Raw genomic sequence first — 20,330 nt, forward strand, 5'->3', positions numbered from 1 at the left:
ATTAGTGTTTATAGGGAGGACATATTCAGGTCAGCAGTGTAGCAGGAAGAAGACATAGGTTATCCTATAGGTAATTTAGCATCACTAAATAATGACATAATATCACAAATCAAGAATTCAGGGCCAAGTGTAGAGCATGTTAGATTTGAAGTATCTACTAATTACTATTTTATCTTGAAATAGATAAATACATATATACCTGTGCAAGTGTATATAGTGTATGGTTGATGTCTTTCATTCTTGAAATAAATCAATGGCATCACAAGAATGATGGCTTGACTTACATTTGGTTTGGATTTAAGTGAAGAAAGGCTAAGCAAAGTCCTCAAACTTGATCTCTCCTGAGTCAGTACAGTTCAGTGGTAAGACATAAATCAAAACAACTTGGATGACCTTGACCTTTCTAAATTAAGGTCTTACACAGATCTCAGTTTGTCTGAGGCAACAAAATTGATTTTTAGAGAAAAAAATCTGATCTAGCTGTGTTTGAAAGGATTTGTATTTTGTTACATCATATCATATATTATGCTATACATATATATATATATATCTTTTAAAGCTGTATATTATATTATATAAAGTTGAAGATTATGTTGTTTAAGACAAAAAGCAATCACTCACAGAGTAGTGACTAGCATTAGTCAAATGGGACAATGCCCCAGGATAACAGTATTCAGAAGTAGAATACAAGGAGCATGCTTCCAAACTGAATTAGGAAAGGAAATTCTTTTTCTAAGTAAGGTAGGATCTCTTCCCACAGTTACGCAAGTATGGCTGCCTTACCTTTCATTCATTTGCTTTCCTAGTTAGAATGGCTTTCTCTGTCTCTCTATGTCTCTCTGTCTCTCTGTCTCTGTCTCTTTCTCTCTCTCTGTCTCTCTGTCATTTTATATATGTGTATATATATATATATATATATATATATATATATATATGTATATAAAACCAAAAGAATCCTAATACTGTCCTCTATTCCTAGTTCCCATTTACATTTCCTTATCTCTTGAAGGGATGAGGACCCTAGTATCATTGCCTGCATACCTGTGGTCAAGTTATTTTCTGCTCTTCTGCCACATGAGTGTAAGCACATATATACAAACACTCACACCGACACCTTTTTCAACTACTTTTCTTCAGGTGAAAAATCAAAAACAATCTAGCTATGACTCTGTATCAGAAAAATTGATGCATTCATATTTGCAAAGCAGAAATTATTTTAGGAGTCATGTACCCACTTAATTTTAGTAAACTAAAAGAATTAGTGTGTTTCCCAAATAAAGAGTCAGATGTTACTAAAATATAAGCAAGAAAATAATATCCAAAATAATTAATATTCATGCCTTTTGAATTCCAATAGTAAGAACATATGAAAATTACCAGAACATAAAAAGAAAAACCTGACACAATTGCCCAGTTTATTTTAATATTTGATGAAGAAATCCTATTTTTAGAAATATCTTGACTCTAGGGACTTCGTGATTTTTTTTTAATCAAAAAGTCTCCTATAATCTAGTATAATAAGATTTGGATAATGCTTCAAGAGTCCATTAACTTATGCTCAACTAATCTTGAATTATAATAAAAATCCTTTGAAAGGACATTTGATAGTTACCCAAATAATATATGAATTCATTTCTAGTGTGTTAGAAATGTTTTCCTTGATACACTACAATTTCTAATACCTTTTGTATTTAGCATAAACTTGATATTTTAGCTGGAGTGAAAAGAATGCTGATTACTACGAATTCTAAATGAAATCTAATTTTCAGAAAAAGCTTAAACTATAAAAGTACAAGCATAATTGAAGTTATGATATTTGGGGGGTGGAGAGCTTTCTATATAAATGTATACTACAATAAGAATATCACATACCTGTTGCAGGGAAGGAATTTGGAGTTCTATCTCCAATCAAACAATACTACCCATGACAGGAAAAGTTTGTGATCTTCTCTATATATCTATTTATATATTATTAATTTCTCAAACCTCCAATTTGAAGAAATTAGCCAATTGAGGAAAAGTTTGAGTGAAATTTGAATCAATAGAGGAAAGTCAGAATGCATTCATACTCAATTAAAAATGTCTTTATCAGGGAGAAATCTGGAAAAATAAAATGACTGTTCTTTCCAAGACAGACTTGCCTTATTTGAAGAGAACATGGAACTTTAAGAGGAGAGAACATTGATATGCAAATTCTTCAACATTTAGGATTCCAGATTCTAAATTGAAACAAACCTCAGAAAGCATGCGGTCCAAGTGACTTTTCCAGGCTCATACAGTCATCTGTATTCAAATATCTGAAGGCTTATTTGAACCCAGATCTTGCTGACTCTAGGTGGAAGACCTATTACACCATGCTACCTCTCAACATGATGTCCTGTCTCTCAATATAAAGGCTAATATTTTCTGCAATGAAAGTTATATGGTAAATATAGAAAAACAAAAGAATGAAGTGAAATTATAGAAAAATATCTCTGGCTTATTTTATAACTAGTTTTTGTCCTAATTCCTCCATTAATTTACATGTAATAATGTTCAACCTTCATTTCTGAAGATCACATCACGGAGATGATGTCATAACAGGTACATCAATTTCCTTTGATTCAGGAGGGGGGTGTATCTGTGCTAAGACATCAGCCTAACTTTCTCCTGCAGAGCCATTTGGGTTCAGTGGCCAGATATGAATCAGGACAACTGGAAATGACACTGGATGCGAGGCAATCAAAGTAACTTGCCTAAGATAACACAGCTAGCAAGTCAACCTGGATTCTGAGGCTAGATCTTCCTGACTCCAAGACCAGTGTTCCATCCAACTAAGGACAGCTAGGTGGTACAGTGGATAGAGCAGCAGCTCTTGAGTTAAAAGGACCTGAGTTCAAATACAGCTTCAGCTTCAGACACTTGCACTGTTTAGCTGCGTGACCTTGGACAAATCACTTAATCCCATTGCCTTGGAGAGAGAGAGAGAGAGAGAGAGAGAGAGAGAGAGAGAGAGAGAGAGAGAGAATCTAAATATTTAACTCACAAGTGGCCTCAGGAGTCATGTCCCTCAGTTTATTTTACTGACTGTCACAAATATCTGGAACTCTCTCCTCATAGCTGTCTCTTGACTTCCATGGTTACTTCCAAGATTTTGCTGAAGACTTATCTCCTGCAAGAATTTTTTTTCCAATCTCCATTTATTTTAGTGGCTTCTCTTTAAGATTAGCTCTATTTTAATCATTGCTATTCTTACCTCCCCTGTAAGCATATGCAACACATTTGTCTAGATCCAAGAAAAAGGATTCCATTGTCCTTATTGAGCAGTTTATTACAATATTTTTATAGCTTTTAAAAAATATTTTATTCTTTTTTTGCTGTCCTCAGATTTTTGCCTTAAAAAGTTTAGGTGTCTTTTAGTATGTTGATATTTTTTGTCAAACTTTCTTTAAAAGTATGTTCTCCATTGTTTTTCTATTATGTTATTAAAGTTCATTCAGGATCAACATTAAATTCAGAATTATTACGTGTCGAATGCCAGTATATTGTATAAGGAGAATCAAACTATTGCAAATCAGAAATAGAGGACAAGATAGCCATGCTCATGCATGGCTTACATACCTTGGTTCTTACCTGCTACATATTCTTCCATCTTTGGAGGCATTGGATAGAAAAAGTCTACACCAAATTAAAAAAAAAAAAACTCTTTCCCATTTGAAAGTATAGAGAAACTTGTCTGATCTATTTTCAAACGTTTGTGAAGAAAAAATCTAGTAAGTCATAGAATGAGAAAAAAGAAAAATGCGGAATGATCAAAGTAATAAATCAAGTGAACAGATTTTTTATTACTTGCCTAGTATATGGCAGGCACTATAACAAATACTAGGGATGCAAAAAAAAATCAAAAGCTGATCCCTACTCTCTACTATATTACAGTCTAATTATGGAACCAGCATGCAAGCAAATATTTAAAAACAAAATATAAAATATATGAAAGAGAGAAAAGAATGAGGGAATGAGAGACAGACAGAGACAGAGAGAGACACAGAGAGACAAAAAGACAGAGAAACACATATGACAGAGAAAGACGGAAAGATGGAGAAACAGAGAGAAAGAGACAGAGAGAGATAGACACACAGATACAAAGAAAGGACTAAGAGAGAGAAAGAGAGAGAGAGAGAGAGAGAGAGAGAGAGAGAGAGAGAGAGAGAGAGAGAGAAATGGGAGATAATCACAGAGGCAAGGCAGTAACTTGAGTGGAAAAGGTAAAGACTTCTTGCAAAAGGGAGAAATTTAGATGAAATTTAGGAAAGCCAGATAATTCAGGAGGTAATGATGAGATAACATAATTTTCTTGGCTTGGGGGAGGAATCAATAAAAATTCAAAATGAAGAAATGAAGTATCATATGATTTAAAAAAACAAAAATACAGGTCAATATCACTAGATAGTAGACCTGAGAAGGGGAATAAGATATATGAAAACTACAAACAAAGGAAGGGGCCATATTATGAAAGACATTTAAAAGAAAAAAAGCAATCTTTTTATAACATATATTTGATACCAGAGGTAATGGGGTAGAAATGGAATTCATTGAATTGACTAGGATAATAACATCAAATGTGCTCTTTAGGATGACTGCTTTGATAGCTGAGTAGAGGACTGACTTGGAGCAAGAAGGGAGTTGTGGCAGGATGATCAACTAGAAGGCCATTACAAAATTCTAGGCATGTGGTGATGAGTGCCTGCACCAGAGTGGTGTAAGGGTTAAAGAGAGAAGGAGGAAAATATGAAACTTGTTTAAATATTGTAATAATCAGGAATTGGCAACATATTTGTAGGTGAGATAAAATGATGAGTTGAGAATGGTACCCAACCAGCAAGTCTAGGTAAACTCAGAAAGTAATCACTGGATAAAATTTCATGCTATCCATAATGTATTATCTTATCTTTCCCTTTATACAAGTAACTTTATTAATAACTACTTGAAATTGTAGAGGAAATTATCTTTTTAAGAATGCCCTTTTTATATTATTTTGGTTTCTTTTGTTCTAAACTCTGCCCATTTCATAATTGGATAAAAAAAATTATAGATGTGAGGTACATTAAAGTTCAGTAATGTGTAGCTACATATACAATAAAAATAAAAAATATTTAAAAGATCAAGGAGCTTAAATTGAAAATTTCAGTTATCTAGGTAAAATAATCACGTAATGATTGAATATATAAGAAACCAAACACCTGACCATTTTCAGGGGAAAAAACAAATATATGAAGATGATCATTTATGAAATTACTTTGGAACGCTGAAGTATGTTAAAAAGATATTTTAAAGGTTGAACATATTTCAAATTTATGACATTTCTAACCTTAGAGTAAAAGAGAAAATTTTTCAAAATTTAAAAAATTTCTGTAAATGTTACCTATCTTTTCATTTCTTGTTAATCTTTCTTTTCATATTCTTTTTAAAGGTTAATAAAAATGTTACTGAGTGATTCAATTCAACTCACAAGCATTTGTGAAGTACCTGCTACATACTTAAATACAGATTGAATCTTGTAAAGTGGAAAAATATGAGTCAAGGGCAAAATTATCCTATAATATAAACTGGCTTATAAAATCTATTGGAAGTATTCATCTCATAAAATAATAGAAATCCATGAAAGGAAAAGCAAGTTACCCAAATTTAACCAGATAAATCTGACACCACTTGAGGAGGAAAATGGAAGACTATTAAAAAGATAAAAAACTGGAAAAAAAATCTGACAAGAATTTTTACATCAATTTTTTAAAAATTCATTGACACTTTAAAATTCATAATCTTATAGGAGTGCAATATGAATGCCTCCCCCCCAATAATAAAGATCGTGTATACATACAGAAGAAATCTTTGCTGGTGATGACATTTTTTGAATGGAGTGATCACTTCTTAAGCTATCTAAAAATGAGATAACAAACATTTGTAAAAATCATGGATATTATAAAAAGCAATTGAGAAAAGTAGGTCTTAGTTCATATGCGAATAGTACCTTATCTATAAGGTATTTATTAAAACAACTTACTGATAAAAGAAGACTTGAAGTTATGAGAAGTGAACAAGGAATATATTCCCTCTTCATTACACTGTGTGTGATAAAGAAGCAGAGTTAACACAAATGGCAAACCAATTGGATCTTTCAGTTCATGAAATTTTCTACAGTGCTGTGCTCCTCTTTATTGAGAAATGTATTTCATTGTCTGTCTGCATCTACTGCAGTTAGTAATCTGAGTTCTGAATCAGTTGTTGCATAGTATTATTTTCAATTAAACTACTGGAATATTTAATTATATTATATACATAATTATCAGAAAAGTTTTATATTTTTATCAGAATTCAGTTTGCATTTCTCCCTTTGAAAATATTTTATTTATAACATTTTCCTATTAATCTCTTTAGGACAACAAGAAGACATTTTCTCAACAACATTTTATAGCAGACTACAACTTCACATCATTCATATAGATAAAAAACTATAGAATATATAGCAAAGGATTAGGGAAAAGATCGATTCTAATATACCTTCAAATTGACAAGTCTACCTTTCACTCAACATATGTTTTCCTATGTAAAGAACAGAAACAGATTAAAGAAAAGAGTTGATTTGGTAAAAATAAAATATCACATTAAAAACTTCTCCAACAATGTGTCTCTTTGAATCTATTAAAAATTATACAAGATTCCTGGATGAATAAAATGACAAACAACTTTGGTTAAAAATAAAATGCTTATTTTTATTACCACATGAATCATGAATTAAGGATTTATACATTTTAACCAAGGCATTTGTAATGGAGGAGGATCAAACAAAGGAAGAATGATTTCTTGCAGAGGGTGGGATACTTCACATGTTCTTATCTGAAGATGCTGATTGCATCAAAATCCAAAATGTTACAGACCCTCATAAGTGAAATTTATTATCATACAAAAGAGTTCTGTCTAATAATCCACAAAAGGAAAAACTAAGTGGATAAATAATATTTATCATCCAGATTGTTATATCCAATTGGAGGAATAGTTTGTGAAACTGATATGTTATTAATATGTCTTGAGCAAACTCTGAAATTTAATGAACACTTCAGAACTGAACCAGAAAAAGTAGGGTTAGATTTCTTTTCTTGTATTTTATTTGGAAAATTATACTATGATTTTTTCATAAACCAATTTTCTTCATGAAACAAAATGCAATCTGGTTTTTTGAGCATTGCTATTCTTCCAGTAAACCAGTTTATGAATCAGCCAACAAGAACAAAAAAAAATCACATGGTACAAGTGGATGGATTATGGCATCTTGCCATTGAAGAATTGCTCACTAAAAGAGAAGATGAACCTGTCATTCACTAGGAGTCATAGAATCTTGTATGTGCCATTGACACCTACCAGTCAGTCAAGAAACATTCCTTGTCTTACTATGTGCCAGAAACTGTGGTAATAATCTATGAAAAAACCTCAAAATGTATATCTATTGTGGAATACTTAGGGAAGGACATATATTAGAGCCACATAGGATTAGAAGGTTTGGATACATAATTGTCTTCTTTCAAGGTATTACCTACATCAATGTAACTATAGCAGGAATTCATCTAAGTAAATGAAAAATATAGTGGTAGCCTAGGGGAAATCCAAAATTCATTTATAATATGTTTCTATCTCTCATGGGCAGTAAGGATACACAATGCAAAAATATATTATTGGTTTGTGAAGATTTTCAGTTTCACAGTGATTTTTTTTAGGTAGTCAAAGAAAAGCTCTATAGTTATTTTTGATATCTGTAAAGGAACATACAATATTAAAAATATTTTCCTTTTCACCATAATAATCTCTAGCTTAGCATACAAATAAAACAGTTTTGAATAATTATCTTTGACTAAAATATTTTTAAAATTATCTTTTGGAATCAGAAATCTACTTTTCCTCTTTTCACCTCTTATATGACTCACCTAATGTTTGAGTTGTACAAGATCCTGCTTTTCATTGATTAGAAATCGTTGTTAGGATGATGCTCATGAGAATAATTACAAAAATTTTACTGAAAAATGTTGAGAACCACTTTTGAGTAATGTGAATGCAGTGTTCAGTTAAAGATTCCAAGAAGTTCCTCAAATAAACAGAGGCCTTGTTATCCTTCATATAATCAAAACAAAAATAAATGGTAATACATAAAAAATTCACTCATGTTACCACATAATTGTTTTATCATTGATGCTGTTATTATTGTTGTTTTATAGCATTCTTGTAGTACCTATTATGCATGCTAAAAATATTATCTCATTTGATCCTAGGAACAAATCTAGAAGGTAGAGCTATTATTATACAGATTTTAAGGAAGCTTAGGCAAAAAGCAGTTAAATGATTTGCCCAAGTTCACACAGCTTAAAAGTGTCTGAGAACCGATTTGAGCTCAGATTTTCCAGACTCCTTTCATAGCATTCTATCTGATTTGTTTAGGAAGTCTTTGTCCTATTAATGAGATTGTCAAGTTCACAAACAAAGGATATGAGGATCATCTCCAACAAGATTTTCTTTTGCCAATTAAATGTGTGATCTAACCAATGTTAAAAATGTATCCCAAATTAATAACTTGATTTCTCATCCATCAAGACTATCTATAATTCATTTAGGATATTGAACACAGAATTTCTAAGGTAGTCATGATATTTTAAGTTGGGAATCCAAACAATATCGTAAAGAAGGAAACAAAGATACTTTACAGGTTTTTAGATAACTAGCAACATTGTTTTACAATAACAATTATATGAAGAATTGGATTGTCTAATGCAGTCTCAAGGAATGTGTCTACCCAGTCCTCCTATCCAATCCTCCTATCCCCAAATCTTCAAATAAGTTCAACAGAAATAAAGTGTGATATTTGCCAGCACAAACTCTTTAATTTTTTCAGCCCCATGCAAACTCCAAAATGTAACTTTTCAAGGGGCCATACCGATTGCTGCATGACTCTCTTTTCTCTTTTAGGTATTATTTCCACAAGCCATACTCTCCAATGAAACATCCAGTGCTATTATTGTTAATAACAATAATTCTTGTAGTATTTGGTAGGTGTGAGTAGTGTAATGTAGTATTACATTAAAATTTTGTTTTATTTTATTGTGATAGTTCTTTACACTTGAATTGGTACTTGCTATAGTTTCACACCATTTAAGATCAGTTTCATCTTTATGTTTCCTAAGACCAAATTAATTAATATATATATTGAACCATTTTGCAATCAAAACATCTGCTAAATCCTAGTTGTATATATTTGACTCCGGGAATTACAGAAATGTAAATAATATTTGACCTCTGCCCTCAAGGTACTTATAACCTAATGAGGTAGAACAAAGCAAGTACATAAATAACTATCTATATTAGAATATATAAATGTACAAGGGTATGAAGTTCTATTAGTTTTCTAAAGAAATAACTTCTAGTTATTAAGATGGGGTAGGTTTCTTGGAGAATTTTGAATTAGGTATGTCAGACAAGAGGTATTTGAAAACAATAAATCATCATAATAGTATACATTAATATGTAATCTGTTTTGTATGAATTTGTTTGTATAAGGAAATGCTGCTCTGAAAACTATTCATCACAGTATGTCATCAATACTGATTTTTAACAATAAATAAATCATAGGGCACAAAGAGGTCAAGCAGGTTCCCTAACATCATACAACTAGTAAGTGTTCAGAGGCAAGATGCGAAGCTGGGTCTTTCCAAATCTAAACCTAAACTTTAAGCACTATGTCATGTAATCTCAATGGTAATATCATAATGAAATATTAAGAGCATTGTTTAATATACAAGCTTTTTTATCAGCATAGCTTGATTGGCAGAAAAAGGTACCTTAGCCTAGTAGAAAGAGAAACAATTTGGAATTACAGTAATATGAGTTTGAGTCTATCTTCCTCCATTACCTATATGACCTTGAGCAAACATTTAGTGTTAAATAAATGAATGTGAAAACTGAACTATGTGCAATTTCTAATTTCTAACTCAGAAAAATAAAACACAATATACTATGATTCTAATTCTTTGAAGTTACTAATTCTAACAGTGTCAGCACAAGTGCTATTTCTTTTGATTTGTTACTCAGCAACAAGCACCAGGAAAAAAACAATTTCTGAATTTTCTTCCTATGTAGAATGATAAATTAAATGTAACAAGCAACACTCTAAAACTGTAGACTGTGGAATAGTTTATTGTTATACAGTGGTGAAGGGAGTGTTCTCTTTAAGTTACATATATTAATGAAACTGAGTGCGTGCATACCCATTTTTATCAATGTATGTCTTCAGTTCTCTTGTATGTCCCTATGAAACATTAGAGTCAATGAGGGTTTATGGACCAGATCATGACTGTCTTTCTAGACACAGAGAACTGAAAAAGTAAGGCAAAATTCATGACCCTTTCAAATTTGCTCCACCTTAAAAATATGACACCATTGAACTATCAGAATGAATTAGATAATTCACTAGATATGAGATGGAGTAGCAAAAGGAACAAAATATAAATGAGCACTAAGAAAATTTTCTTGTTCCAAATGCTCGATGGAGTAAAGTACTATTTGTCAGTCACTGTGCTTAAACACTAGAGACAAAAATACAAAAAAGAAATAATGCCTGTCCTTAATTAAATGTGCAAATTTTATTAGGGGAAATAATATAAATACATGTAAATACTTAGTAATGTGAAGAAGGAAAGAATTGTAACAAGTGCAGGATGTGAGGGAAATTTCAATTAGAAGATGATCCCTATGAGCTGAGTTTCAAAGGTAACATTCTACAGAAAAAAGGAGTGTAGTCTCTATGAAAGCATGGGAAGAGAGATGAAATTTGAATTTAGAAGTAGCCCAATTGACTGGAATATAGATTGAATGAATGGAGGTACTATGAAATATATCTGGAAAGATGGACTGGAGACTAATTCTGAGAGGTTTTTTTAATTCTAGCTTGAGGAATTTGTTTAATTTTAATATTAATAGGACAGCACTGAAAGTTCTTAAATAAATGAATGTCACAATCACACCCTTGACATGATCATATGTTTTCAGACATTTTCAGTCTAGAGTTCTATTTTCCCTTCTTGTGTATAATTCAATCAGATTTCATAGCAGGGAAAATAAGAAAATCACAATAATCCAAGTTAAAAGTAATGAATGTGAGGTCTAAAATGCAAGAGATATTATGGAGACAGAATTGACAAGAGTTGAAAACATTATAAAAATGAAGGAGCGTAAAGTAAGGATAATTTAAAAGTTGTTATTTTTGATGGCTAGAAAGATAGTGGTGCTGTCAACAAAGTTGGGGAAATTGAAGTAGTGGTTAAGAAGAATTATGAGTGCCATTTTTGAAGTCATCTGGATGAGGATGGTCAACCTGGACACCAATGAGATCCCCAGAAGAAAAAACATATAGAAAGAAAAAAGAAGACAAGAGAAAAAGTCATTGAAGATGAGAGGGGATAGGAGAAGAAGGAAAGGAGGAAGGAAAGGGGAGTGGAAAATATGAGAGAAGAGGAAAAGAAGAATGGACGATGATCAAATAAAAGAATTTGAGAATGAACAGGAGAAACAAGTCAGAGCATTGTCACAAAAACCCAGAGACAAGAAAGCAAATAATAATAGCCAATACTTCACCGAAGTGGAAAAGGACAAAATGTGGATATGGCTGTTGAGATATCAATGGTAACCTCATAGACAATGATTTCTGTTAGCAAATATCTTGGAGGCTATATTGCAAAGGTTTAGAAAGGGGTTGCAAGTGACAAGTTATTAAAGAACAATGTATATAAACAAACAAAATGACACACTTGATGAAATCATTTAGAGTCACCATAGTAGAAATCAATAGTCATATAAAGTGATGAAGAATAATACTGGTTTCAGAATTAGAAAATTTGGTCTAAAATGTTGATGTTTCTATTTATTTATTATGTGGTGTGGGACAAGTTGCTTCCTCTCTATGGGCCTCAGTTTTATATATGAAATTAGGAAATTGGACTTGATGACTTCTATGGTACCTTCCAACGTTATATTTATTGTTCTATCATCCAATAAAAGTTTCATAAATAGCAGGTCTTCTAGAAAGTTACAAGAAGCAAAAGAGTTTGATTACTATACAGAAAAGGAAGAAAGCATGCTAGGAGGCAAGTGGGATATTCCCTCTTAAGAGTTAACATTCCTAGTGAAGTCCTCTCAGGACTAAAAATCATTAAAACAAAGATAGACTATTACTCTTAGAAGAAAAAGGGATAAAGACCTTGCATTCCAAGCCAGGCACCCTCCTGATTCTTGGGGGGGGATAGTGAACTATTTCCAGAGAATCCTTGCATTTTTAGTTAGTCACATATTTGATGATAAAACTATCTTAACTGGGAGAACAGTAGACTGTTCCCATGAGAAAAACCTTGCATTCCAATGAAGCTCATAAGACTCCTCTTGTTTGATGATAAGTAGACTGTTACTTCAATAAGATAGTTATAATCCTGAAAGTTATTCTCACCATCTGGATGGTGAGGTAATATTTTATGAAAACCTTTCATTCTTTTTTTTGTTGCTGGGGTCTATTTTCACAAGTAGAATGTAACTCTGAAGACTAACCAATGAGTCGACAGAGAGGGACAATAGGAAGGAAGAAGGGGTCACGTTAGACCATATAATCTTACTTGACTGTCAATTCAGGGCAGCTCCTTGATCTTCACTACCTTTGTGAGACTTGGAGTGTGCCCTTTTCTTGAGAAAAGCCAAAATAAACTTTCTTTTGTGTTCAGAGGAGTCTCTATATATTTTTAAGTGGATTTTTATCCCACATAGAGGGAAGAAGGAACATGGGTACATGTTGGGTTGAATTGAATTTAATTGAAATGAACATCATTTTGCTTACCTGCAGAGATGCTATTGCACAAGACAAGAAAAAGCAGGTTTGAAAAGAGAAGGATCAAAAGGGAAGGACAACAGATATTTAAAAGAGATCATCAATTGGCCTCTGCAAAATTTTTCCGTGGACCCATTGAAATAAATGCAGTATTTCTAAAGAGGTTATGTAAATATAAAATGCTATGGTGATATGAATAAAAGCAAGTTAAGTAAAGGATAATGACTCACATTATTATATACAGCTGTGCAGGAAGAGGAAGAAATTCAACAAAAAAAAAGAAAGAAAAGAAAAATGAAGACTATCACTATTGTCCTTTTTGTATAAAGAAATGCATTATTCATATTTAAGCCTGGAACATTCTCTATACACATAAAGCAATAGAAACAAAAACTCAAATAGCATTTGTCCTTAATTATGTCTTTAGTAAAATCTTAACATATAGTTGTGCCCCAAGAAATATGGTGGAGGCAGCTAGGTGGTTTAGTGGATTAGTGTCGAACCTGGAGTCAGGAAAACCTGAGCTCAAATCTGTATTCAGATACAACTGTGATCCTGGGCAAGTCACTTAACCTCTATTTTCCTTAATTCTCTTGAGAAAGAAATGGCAAATCACTGCAGCATTTTTGCCAAGAAAATCCCAAGTCAATGGGATCACAAAGAGTTAGATATGAATGAATACATGAGAAGTAAAATGAAATATGGCAGCTCTGTACTGAGCTGCACAAATGTTGTAGAAGTACCATTAGGTAAAAATGATGAATAATAAATAAAATTGAGCATTCATTACTTTTCAGAACATGTGATTTACTTAGTAGCAAACTAGGCATAGGCACGTGGGAGTTGGGAAGTCTGTTGTGCAAGATAGCACCCTCTATTTCACTGGAGTGGATCCTATCCATTAGGAAAAGTTGAAAATGAATTTGAAAGTCTCAGTGGGGAGAGTAAAGTGTCAAATTATGAATAGTCTCATAACAGAAACCTTTCATCTCATTTTCTAAAGTTAACATAAGGTCCAAGTCTTTAGGGTAAATGGTGCATGTGATTAGAAATATTACTTAAGGTTCAGAGCTGACCTCTTTTCCATACTCCTATAATTTTCAGCAGGAGGAAAAAGACTTTTCTTCTCATTTCACTACCTGGAATTGTCTTACTAACCCTAATGTTCTCTAGCATTCCCACAGAGCTATTCAAAAATCCAGAGCAGTCATCATTTTTTCTGGAGTTTTTTGCTCAGATCAGGTAACAGAAATTCAACATTAATGACAAATGGATTTTATTAAAATTCAGATTTGACTAGTGGGAGTTTAGAATTATAGAGATAAAAGGGACCTTGGGGGAGTTCCTGTAGAACTAACCATTAAAATTTAAGGACTTTCAGTAGAATATATTATAGAACATCTACCAATAGATTCTTAAAAAGTTTAGTAACTCCCAATTACAAAAGATACTATTTATATTATTAAAATCACAGTAAACTTATTTAGAAAAACATTACTTCATCAAACCTCATTATTTTGAAGCTTTGTTTGCACAAAGTCAGTAACATATGACAAACCCTTCTGCTGTAACTTTAACTTCTATTACACAGATCTTGCTTTAGGCTTATTTTTCTCTGTTATTGAGTGAACACATTGACTGTTGCTATATTTTAAAAGGCTCTTCACAAAACTTAATATTATATTATTTAATATAAATGTTCAATGGTATGTCAAATTTTCTTACTTTTCTCTTCATGTAGCTATTTAATCTCTCTTGTGATTTACTTCTTGATCTGTTTTCATCTTTTTTCATGTTTACAAGTTGCCGATATCCCTCTGGTCTATTAAATTATTATTACCAACAAGGTTTTTTGCCATTGGGTTGGTTTTGCAGTTTTTAATAAAAAAAAATTAGCTATGATCTAATACAAGTGTTATTAGAATATTGCTGTTTTCTTTCTTTTCATTTCTCCCTAGTGGGTGAGAAATGATATTATCAAGTAAAAACTTTTAAAGACAAAAAAGAATGTATTTTCTATTATAGGTTTATATTTAGAAATCTTAATTCTTAATACATATTTTTCTATTTAATTAGCTTTTGTTGACTTTAAAAGGTCATTTCTTCCCCAGCATTTAGGTTTGAGTAGCATTTAAAAGCTAGGAAAAAGTGTCTCCATTTGTTTCTTCACTAGATTTTTTTCTTTTTTGAGTTAAAGATTGTTCAGCAATAGAAGAGAAAAAAAACGAACTGCGGCAGAAAGTAAGTAAGATAATGGAGAGAGGAGGATAACAAAGAACTAGACAGCAGAGTTCCTGCCCTCTAGTCAGCATGGTTCCTACCCTCTAATTATAGAGAAAAAAACACTTATGGATAAAACAACTTGAAAAATAATTAAAAGCCCACATCAATAAGTACAAATCAATACACAGAAAGAATCTTGTTTTAATAAAAGCATTCTAATGTCAAGTTCTAGATAATCAAAGGTGCTCCTGTGCCCTGCAAAATGAAACATAATAACAGTGTTTTGCTCTTAAACTAAAGATACAGTATAATTGATGCCATTACTAGTCCCTTTACATGTAGAAGTTAAACTCTCCAAAATAAAATGTTGTTTTGATATAAATCATTCATGTTTTATCTATGTAAGCTGTTCTTAAAATAGAGAATATTTGAGGCTTTATTTTTCCTTTTTACTCTAACCTGTGTCATTTGAGAGACTGAAAAGGAATCACATTTGCCTAAAAGCATGTTTAGTGGGATCTAGAACCATTGGTCTGGAGAGGCAAATGAGAAAAGAAAAAGGATTTCAGAAGAAAGAACAACTTGTAAGAGTAATTCCTGATGATGGAGGTTTTAATCCTTATCTTATACAGGTAAAGATGTCACTGTTAGAACCATAGAAACTTGTTTTTTCCTTTCATGGTTGCAGTTAAGGAATTAAATAAGATAGCATAGGTTAGAATAATGTAAACATTAAAGTGCTATGCTAGACAGAAGTCAACACAGCTTACCCTTCACCAAGTGGTAGAAAAAGGTCTTGGAGGGGTAGGAGAAGTATGGTTTCAGCCAGAGAATAATTCATATTTGGGATAGTAAGGGATACTAGTTTATATATAATTCAGAAAGAGATATTTGCTTAAAGCTCAATGGCTATAGTGCTGGTCTACAGTTAGGAATAACTGCCTTCAAATTCATTCACTCTCCTACATTTACTAACTGTGTGACCTCAGGCAAGACACTTAACATCTTTTTATCCCAATTCTCTTAACCATACATGGGGATAATAAGAGCATTTACCTTAGCTTATTCCTTATTACTTTAGCTTATTCCCACTTCATTTTCCACCCAATTCAAGTCTCCATTTTGTTTAGTTTATTTTTGTCCTTCATAAAATTTTCTATTTATAATATTGCAAACTGCATGATTGCAAATGAGGAGCTGTTTCTGGGTGGGATCAGGTGAGGAAAGCATAAAGGGGCACCATGCATATAGTTTTCCAGATGTCTTAGATGAGCCAAAGGAACTGAGAAAACTCCTTAAAGTATACTTGAATCTCTGATGAAAGTGTTACATGAAACCCTTGACCTGAGGCCCATTTGTATGAAACTTTCTCCTCATTGATGGAGATGAAACTCTGTCTTAAGAGAATGGGGACAGGGCAGAGTTGGCAAGAGCAGGAGAACCTAGCCTTCTTTAGTATTTTTGGGACTTTTCAAACTACAAGTCACTTAGAGAATAACTGGCTTTCAATTTCAAGGAAAAAGATCAAAGAGTTCAACTCCACATTAGGGTCTGAAGGAAAAGACTCTGGGAGGAAACAAAAAGAATTGGTAATCTCCATTATGTTCTTATCTTTAACTTGTGTCTCCAGAGACTTGGTAGTTGCCCCTGGGTAAGATAAATTTTCCCTTCATAGAGTTACCTTGCTTCCAATGGGAGATTTCCTTCATTCTGTATTGTCTGTATTATATTTTCTTATGTAAATCATCTTTGAATTCTGTTTTTCTACAATTTGGATAAATGAATTACTTAAATATACATGTGTATATATATATATATATATATATATATATACACATATATATATATACATATGTATGTATATATATATATATCCAAATACACATATACACACATATACAGTAGAATTGGGAAAAGATCATAGGACAGATTAAGATAGAGGAGGAATAGATACTCTGAGGAGTACAGAGCAGCTTCTGGCTCCAACTGCTCCTTCAGGCACAAATGAAAGTCTCCTTTGGAAAAGAGTGGGAAAAGATGAAGCTAGAGACAACTATTTTGCCTTCAATAGAACATACAAAGATAGCCCCATGCTACATGTTGGGGGATAGACCTCAGTATAAGTGGGGCTTCATGATGTGTGGGACCTTTACACATAGAAATGTTATGTCTTATAAAAATAGTTATATTAGCATTTGTAATACTTAAGAAGGAAAGTGATATTAAAGAATATTTCCCAAAGCACCCTAGGCAGAAGAATTAAGAAAATAAGATGATATGGAGATTTTTCTGAGTAAATGTTTCTGAAAAGGAAGAGAAAGATAATATAAGAAGTGAATCACAAAGCCAATAAAGGAAATGTGAAAGACAAGAAAAGGGAAACTAATAGGCTGTACTTTGGAATATGTATACATTTAAGCAGTAGAAACAAGTACAACAACAAATGTACTAGAAGCTATAAACAATAGATCTTTTCATTTATTATAAAATCATAAATTGAGAGTTGAAGAAAGTTTAAAGTCCTTTATTCACACTTTCCTTATTTGACAGAGAAGAAAGAGACCCAGAGAGATCATGTGCCCAAGTTCACAAAGGTAGCAAAAGTAAGAATATGAATTTGAGATTCAGGCCTTCTGAATCTAAGTTCTCTTACTTTCATTGAAGCGAAGTGAGACACTGAGTGAAATGATATCTTTTAAGAAATAATGAAGAGAAAATTTGAAAATGTAGAGATGTGCTGAGAAGAAGAAATTCTAACGAAAATTCTTCAGAGACTGAATTGTCTTTCTGAAAGAAATGTTCTTCTAGAGTTGAGGAGTCATTGAAAATGACATCTTACACATCTCTTCTGCCTGCTTGTGAAAAATTTCATATGCAACTATTTTTTTCAGTCATTCCATAAATTACAAGCACATTTATTTCCCTTTTTTCCACTACAAGTGCATCTGTAAACATTTTAGTACTAAAGGGACCTTTCTTTTGACCTCTCTGGGGTCAGTTTTAGGATTGCTAGATGAAAGATTATGAACAGTGTAGTGACTTTCCTCACATAAATCCAATCTACTATAAGATGTTTACAGGCAAGTATAAAGGAGGCAGAGTTCTGTTTGTGGAGACAAGTGAGGGAGAAGATGGTCTCAAACCTTTACATTCCAAATAAGAAATGACTTTCACCTGCAGAAGTGACAGTAAACAGAGAGATGAACTGGAAATTTTGGAAAATATGATCTAAGAATAAAAGAATAATTTAGTAACCATTTGGGTATCCATAATAAAGAACAACCATGCAAAGAAAGTTAGGAGATAAGGTTAGTTCCATTTTCAACATATTGATATATTAGTGCTGGGGAATCTAATTCAAGATACAAAAAAAGACAAGCAAAACAGTAAACTTAAGATGTGATTTGTAAGTCCAACAGAAAAATCAATCTATGAAGTTAGATGGGATTTACCAGAATAAAACACACAACTACTCAAAAAGGAGAGGTGATGGGAGGAAACTAAAAACTTATTAGAGAAGCTGGTAATTATTTTTCACACCTTCCTAAAAATTGTTTTGTTATAATGGTGATAACTGCACCTTATAGTAATTTTAATCCCAATTACATTTATGTTATACCTTTCTTTCTGCACAATTCAGAGAAGTCTACATATTTTATACATTATATGCTGCCAGAACACAAAATTTAGACCCAGATGTATCTTTCAGATGAAATTCCACATTTTAAGAAACTGAAGCTAAGTGATTCAACATACAAAGATAGCCCCATGCTACATGTTGGGGTATAGACCTCAGTATAAGTGGGGTTTCATGATGTGTGGGACCTTTACACATAGAAATGTTATGTCTTATAAAAAATAGTTATATTATGCAAATAGTAAATAGTTATATCATGCAAATAGTAAATAAGAAACCTGTACTACCTAAATTCCTTGATTCTAAATTTCATTCTTTCCACTGAATAATGGTAGATAAAATAATAAAATACTTGTTATCAAAACAGAAGAAAATGACTCCTTTTTTTTAGTTGGACAAAAGTATTAGAATGCAAGCAAATTTGGTTGATTAAAAGCATCTATAAGATAACTCCAGTAGAAGTCCAGGAGAATATTTTGTTCTCAGTAATTATTATGTTCTCAGGTGGATCCTTATATTTCAAAAGCTTTTTATTTCATATAGCTTCAAAGTTAATAATATTTGTGTATTATTATTATTATTTGTTTTATGAATTAATGTTATATTCTAGGAATTAAGAGAAAAATTAGTCTGTACCATGTACTATGGACCATAGACAATACCTATACCATGACTGATCAAATACTTCAGGAATTTGGGTTCTATATTTACAATATAGTGATTTGTCAGGCCATGAATAATAATTTCCTGATGTACAATTGTAGCTACCAGGTCATGCATTGCTAAGTATTCAGTATTAAAATGTTGTAGCCTGCAGTAATATTTTGCACAGATTCTCCTATTTCCTTGCATAGTATGCTTTGATCACTGCCTGGTCACCACCTATTGTAGTTTTAGTGGAAAGTACCTGATTCTGAATTAATGTCATAAATGCTATCCTCTTCCCTCATTTCCACAAAAATAAACCACTTGAATCAACTATTTGCTTGATGTTTCTTTTTCAACTTGTTGTTGGCTATATTCAAGTGGACATCAACCATAGAAAGCCTTCTTGAATCAGAGCCATTTCATAGTCACCATCTGGAGTCAAATTATTTTCAATTACATGTGACAAATACAATGGCCTGTGACAGTTATAAACCTTTGCTATTGTTTGTAAGGTAATCTTTGCTCATTGCAAAAGCATTTCTGTTTGGTTTTGACCTGTTCATTATCTGTTTCGGGAATTCTACATTCTTTAAGTCAAGAGTGTTTTAATCCTTGTATAGTTACCTCACAACAGCAATGGACCTACATATGGATAGATAGATAGATAGATAGATAGATAGATAGATAGATAGATAGATAGACAGATAGATAGATAGATATAGATATATGTGTGTATACATATGTGTGTGTTTTATAAATGAAAGATTTTATTTATTTTGAATTTTCAATTTTTCCCAATCATGCTTCACTCTCCCCACCCTCCACAGAAGGCAGTCTGTTAGTCTTTACATTGTTTCCATGGTATACATTGATATAAGTTGAATGTGATGAGAGAGAAATCATATCCTAAAGGAAGAAAAATAAAGAATAAGAGAT

The 20,330-nt window shown here is 32.2% G+C and overlaps 1 long non-coding RNA gene across 1 annotated transcript in view; it reads right to left on the bottom strand.

Annotated features, from left to right (window-relative positions):
* Positions 1 to 20,330, bottom strand: part of LOC141498031 (uncharacterized) — a 185,793-nt gene that overhangs the window by 140,892 nt on the left and 24,571 nt on the right. Inside the window, exons 2-3 of the long non-coding RNA XR_012471526.1 lie at positions 6,041 to 6,101; positions 5,858 to 5,916 (exon numbers count right to left, since the gene is read on the bottom strand). This is a non-coding gene — a long non-coding RNA (uncharacterized LOC141498031). The remainder of the gene's footprint in view (positions 1 to 5,857; positions 5,917 to 6,040; positions 6,102 to 20,330) is intronic.

The sequence above is a fragment of the Macrotis lagotis genome, chromosome X (assembly GCF_037893015.1).
Source record: "Macrotis lagotis isolate mMagLag1 chromosome X, bilby.v1.9.chrom.fasta, whole genome shotgun sequence".
In the NCBI taxonomy this organism is placed as follows: Eukaryota; Metazoa; Chordata; class Mammalia; order Peramelemorphia; family Peramelidae; genus Macrotis; species Macrotis lagotis.